This window comes from Loxodonta africana, chromosome 1 (genome assembly GCF_030014295.1).
Source record: "Loxodonta africana isolate mLoxAfr1 chromosome 1, mLoxAfr1.hap2, whole genome shotgun sequence".
NCBI lineage: Eukaryota > Metazoa > Chordata > Mammalia > Proboscidea > Elephantidae > Loxodonta > Loxodonta africana.
Window position 1 is genome coordinate 82,708,489 of NC_087342.1, and position 6,000 is coordinate 82,714,488.

General features: G+C 40.2%; 2 non-coding genes across 2 annotated transcripts; one reads left to right on the plus strand and one right to left on the minus strand.

Moving 5' to 3' along the window:
• Nucleotides 1–4,201: 4,201 nt before the first annotated feature.
• TRNAM-CAU (transfer RNA methionine (anticodon CAU)) lies at nt 4,202–4,274 on the minus strand. Its single transcript has one exon. It is a non-coding gene; the product is annotated as a tRNA-Met (tRNA).
• A 747-nt stretch (nt 4,275–5,021) lies between these two features.
• Nucleotides 5,022–5,103, plus strand: TRNAL-AAG (transfer RNA leucine (anticodon AAG)). Its single transcript has one exon. It is a non-coding gene; the product is annotated as a tRNA-Leu (tRNA).
• Nucleotides 5,104–6,000: the final 897 nt, after the last annotated feature.

Consider the following 6,000-nt stretch of genomic DNA (forward strand, 5'->3'; position numbering starts at 1 on the left):
TGACAACCCCTAATAACAACAGTACATGATCTTGGTACTTCAACTAACTGCTTTATTTTCTGGTTTTCTTTTCACAGCCACTGGACCCAACTGCCCAATGGTTTATCCCTGTGACCATCTCTAGTGAATTGCCCTTGATTTGGAGACATCTAGTAGATTATGCCACCATTCCATTTCCAGCAGCAGCCAAAGACTGACTGGAGGGAGTTGAAGGTGCAAAATTCTAAACCATTTGACTCAAGGACAACTGTGCTATGCGATTTACACCCCAGCGTCCCTGTCACACGGGCCATGCTAAATCTAGACTTTACCCAAGAACACATTGTTGGCTACTTTCCTTTTCCCATCCTGAGAGCACTCCCTCAATAAATCATGTACCCCTGAATTCCTGTTTCACACTCCTAATATTCTAGAGACAGAAAATAGGCTCATAAAACTACTCAGCAGCAAACACATGCTTTGTTTTTATTCTTGTTAGGTGCTGTCCAGTCAGTTCCAGCTCATAGCAGCCTTTGTTTTAACAGAAAGAAACACTTCCCAGACTTACACTATCTTCACAATGTTTGAGCCCATTGTTGCAGCCACTGTGTCAATCTATATAATTGAAAGTCTTCCTCCTTTTTTGTTGACCTTTCTACAGATTTACCAAGCTAGATGTCCTGCTCCAGGGAAAAGTCCCTCCTGAAAACATGTTCAAAATATGTGAGATGAAGTCTCGCCATCCTTCCTTCTAGGGAACATTGTGGCTGTATTTCTTCCAAGACAGATTTGTTCTTTCTTCTGGTAGTCCATGGTGTATTCAAAATTCTTCACCAATGTCATACTTCGAAGGTATCAATTCTTCTCTGGTCTTCCTTACTCATTGTCCAGCTTTCATGCACATATGAGGTGATTGAAAATACCAAGGCTTGGGTCAGGTGCACCTCTGTCCAGCTTTCATGCACATATGAAAAACATGAGGTGACTGAAAATACCAAGGCTTGGGTAAGGTGCACCTTAGTCCTCCTCAAACTGCCATCGGTGCTTTTAACACTTTCAAGAGGTCTTTTGCCACAGATTTGCCCAACACAAGGTGTCATTTGATTTCTTGACTGTTGCTTCCACGGGACATGATTGTGGATCCAAGTAAAATGAAATCCTTAACAACTTTTTTACTTTCCTACTTTATCATGACTTGGCTTATTCGTCCAGCTGTGAGGATTTTTCGTTTCCTTATTTTGAGGTGTGTGGTCTTTGATTTTCATCAGTAAGTGCTTCAGCTCCCCCTCCCTTTCACCAAGCAAAGTGTGTCATCTGCGTATGGAAAGTTGTTAATGAGTCTTTTTCCAATCCTGATGCTCTGTTCTTCTTCATATAGTACAACATCTGGAACTATTAGCTCAGCATACAGATTGAATAAGTATGGTGAGGATACAACCGTCATGGACACTTTTTCTGATTTTAAGCCACCCAGTGTCCCCTTGTTCTGTTCAAACAACTGCCCGTTGGCCTGTGTACAGGTTCTGCATGAGCACAATTGAATGTTCTGGAATTCTCATTCTTCACAATGCTACACATAATATGTTATGATCCACACAGTTGAATGCCTTTGTTAGTTAATAAAACACAGGGAAACATCTTTCTGGTATTCTCTGCTTTCAACCAAGATCTATCTGACATCAACAATGATGTCCCTAGTTCCACATCCTATTTTGAATCTGGCTTGAATTTCTGCTAGTTCCCTGTTGATTTACTGCTGCCACCATTTTAGAAATATCTTCAGCAAGATTTTACTTTTGAGTGCTGTTAATGATATTGTTCGATAATTTCTGCATTCTGTTGGATCACCTCTCTTTGGAATGGACACAAATATGGATCTCTTCCAGTAGGTTGACCAGGTAACTGTCTTCCAAATTTCCTGACAGAGATAAGTGAGTGTTTTCAGGGTTGTACCTTTTTATTTTTTTCAAACATCTCAATTGGTATTCTGCAATTCTGGAGACTTTTTTTTTTTTTTTTTCCAATGCCTTCAGAGCAGCTCGGATTTCTTCCTTCAGTATCATTGGTTCTTGATTGTATGCTACCTCCTGAAATGCTTGAACTTCATACAATTTTCTTTGGTAGAGTTACTGTATGTATTCCTTCCATCTTCTTTTGATGCTTTCTTGAATCATTCAATATTTTGGCCTTAGAAACCTTCAATATTACAACATGAGGCTTGGATTTTTTCTTCAGTTCTTTCAACTTGAGAAAAGCCAAGTGTGTCCTTCCCTTCTGGTTTTCTAACTCCAGAACTTTGCACATTTTCTTAATAATACTTTGCTATGTCTTCTTGAGCTGCTCTTTGAAATCTCCTGTTTATTTCTTTTACTTCATCATTTCCTCCATTAGCTTTAGCTAGTCAACATTCAAGGGTAAGTTTCAGAGTGTCTTCTGGCATCCATTTTTGTCTTTCCTTCCTTTCCTGTCTTTTTAATGACTTCTTGCTTTCTTCTCGTATGATGTTCTTGATGTCATCCCATATCTTCTGCTCTTTGGTCATTAGTGTTCAATGTGTCAAATCTATTCTTGCGATGGTTTCCAGATGTGGATGGAATATACTCAAGTTCACATTTTGGTCTCATGGACTTGTTTTAATTTTTTTCAACTTCACCTTGAATTTCCATACAATAAATTCACTGTTCCTCTGTCTGTCCCTGGCCTTGTTCCGACTGTTGATATTCAGCTTCATCATTTCTTTCTACAGATTTATTCAATTCGATTCCTATCTATCCCGTTTTGTGAGTTTCATATGTGTACCAACCATTTATGTTGTTGGAAAAAGGTATTTACAATGAAGAAGTTGCTGGTCTTGCAAAACTCTGGCATGTGATCTGCAACATTATTTCTATCACCAAATTTTACAACTGCTTGTCCTTCTTCTTTGTTTCCAACTTTCACAATTCAATCACGAGTAATTATCAAGGCATCTCAATTGCATGTTTGATCAGTTTCAGACTACAGAAATTGGTAAAAAGCATGTGCTCTTCATTTTTCATGTAAATGGAAGAATGACTCTGAGAGGATGACCCTGATGGCAGAGCCATAAAACCACAGAGCATTGACTCCAGGCCTTGATAACTAATGTTATTTACCTGGATGGATTTAGACACTTCTTGGGACCCGTGACTCCTTTTTGTCTTCCAATTTCTTCCCTTCTTTAATTGAAATGTCTAGAACTCTTACCCTATCCCTGGCTCACCACTGCATTTTGGGGAGCAGATAATTTGTTTGTTGAATTTCACTGATTCATAGATAAACAAGAATTGTATCTCAGGGTAGATTATACCAGTGCCTTACCCATACCTAATTTAAAGGATATAGGTAATAGAAGATTTAGGACTTTTGAGCTGGTGAGACTTAGAGGAGAATTTTGGTCTTTGAGTTGATAGTGTAATGGGTTGAGATTTGGGGGGATGCTGAGATGAAGTGAATGTTTTTACGTGTGGGATAGTTGTAAATCTTTGCAGACCAGAGAGAAGACTGTAGTAGTTGTAATTATGTCCCCCTAAAACTATCCTTGTCGTAATATCCAAAAACTGTGAATATGTTACCTTACATGGAAAAAGGTATTTTGCAGACTTAAGGATCTTTCAATGGAAAAAATTTTCTGCATTTTCTGGGTGAGCCCGATGTAATCACAAGGTTATTATAAGAGGTAGACAGGTGGCGGAGAGTGAGAAAAGGAAATAAGACAACAGAAGCAGAGATCAGCATGATGCAGCCATGAACCAAAGAATGTGGGTGGTCTCAGATGCCAGAAAGCACAAGGAATGAATTCTCCACCATAGTCTCCAGAAACAATGCAACTCTGCCAACATTTTGAGTTTAGTTCCCTAGGACCCATTTCAGGCTTCTGACCTCCAGAACTAAAAATAATAAGTTTGTGTTTTTTTGAAGCCATTAAACTTGTGGTAATTTGCTACAGTAGCAATAGGAAACTAATCCAGAGTTTGGTAGTAGGTTGTACTGTAGTCAGCATACTGAAAAACTCTTGCTACCAAAAGAAATTGATAGTTTTTTTAAAGATGCCTGCACCCTACCTATAATCACTCAAGATTACTGGGAGTTACTTCTGGAATCTGCGTTTCATACTCAAAAACTTGACCGGTGTTATAATTTTCCCTACTACTGAGTTTCTTTTTCAAGGGAATTTAGTAGAAGAGACAAGAAAAGCTCTCAGTGCCCTCTCTGAGGCTCGAACTCAGGACCTTCAGATTATGAGACTGACGCGCTACTTAGTGCGCTAAGAAGGCACGCGCTAAAATCTGCTTCAGTAAATTCCTCAACTGGCAACATTTGAAGCATCAGTGAAATTACCGAAATATTAGACGTTCATATATTGGAAACTCTATGGAGCAGTTCTCCTCTGACCTATAGGGTCGCTATGAGTCAGAATCGACTCGACTGCAGAGGTTTTTTTTTGTTTGTTTGTTTGTTTTAATATATCATACTGAACCAGTGGAAGACTGGTTGCACAGTGACTGAGAGTTAGGTTAGTAGCCAAAAGGCCGAGCAGTTCGAGTCTATCAGCTCCTACTTGGGAACACTGTGGGCAGTCCTACTCTGTCCTATAGGGTCGACTGGATGACAATGGCTTTCTTGTTCTTCTTCTTTTTTTTTAAATACTTCTCCATTCCCCAAAAGGAATTGGTGCTACGTCATACGTAAGTTTGCTGTTGCTCTCAGTTTGTCACATAGCCTTGATCAAAATCATTTCAGGATTTTACCACCGACGAAATAAATTTACAACAGAGCGAAGTTTTCCACTGCCGCTTTAAATAGCACTTACAGCTGGGTGACATTCAGCAGGTTACTTATTATCTCTGTATCTCATATTCTCCATCAGGAAAATGGAGAACATTTCTAGGAAAAGTATAAAACCAAAAAAACCAAACCCAGTGCCGTCGAGTCGATCCCGACTCATAGCGGCCCTATAGACGTGGTGGAGAACAATCGTCTATCTTCATGAATATAATGCTTTGAAATATGCCGAGGTGCGTGGTAGCGTGGCCGAGCGGTCTAAGGCGCTGGATTAAGGCTCCAGTCTCTGCGGGGGCGTGGGTTCGAATCCCACCGCTGCCAACTCTTTCGTAAATCGAATCCATCAGAGAACGTAATTACCAAAATTGGATTTTTGATTTAACCCGTTGCGATCCAGTCGCTTCCGATTCACACCGAGCCTATACAGCGCAACGTGAAACTGCCCCATAAAGTTCCCAAGGAGCGGCTGCTGAGTTTGGAGCTTTGGTTGGCAGCTGAGCTCTCAACTAGGGCGCCCGTGGAGAACATAAGAAAACCTTTATCTGCCTAATGGTAGGTTAATATCAATTACGACCTTTTAAAGAAAACAAGACTATTGTCATTTCTGACTATTTTTTGTATCTAAGAACAGTAGTTTGGGTCCAAGGAGTAAATCCTTATGGTTTTTAAAATGTTTATATTGAAACAAATATAACTTATAAATTTCCAAATTACAAAAAGGTGAGATTTTATACACAGTGAAACTCTTCCACCACTTCCCCTCCGCATTTCACCTGTACCGGATTCTGCCTATCCAAACAACAACAAAAAAAAACAAACCGGATGCCCTCGAGTCAATTCCGACTCTCAGCAACCTACAGGACAGTGTAGAACTGCCCCATGGAGCTCCCAAGGAGCACCTGGTGGATTCGAACTGCCAGACTTCTGGTTAGCAGCCATAACACTTGACCTTTACGCCACCAGCACTGCCTCCACCTCTCCAGGCAACCATATCGCCCTGGGGTTACCTGCAAGGAATATTATTTGCACAAGCAAGCCAGTGTGCAGTTGCCACGGAGTCAGTTCTGCCTCCTGGAGACTCCACGTGTATCAGAGTTGAACTGTGCTCCATAGCGTTTTTCTTTTTTCTTTCTTTTCTTTTTTTTTTACACCGTTCTTTTTATAGGCTCTGTGCTTGGAATCGCTGGTTTGGAAGTTTCTAGTTTAAAACACCAATGA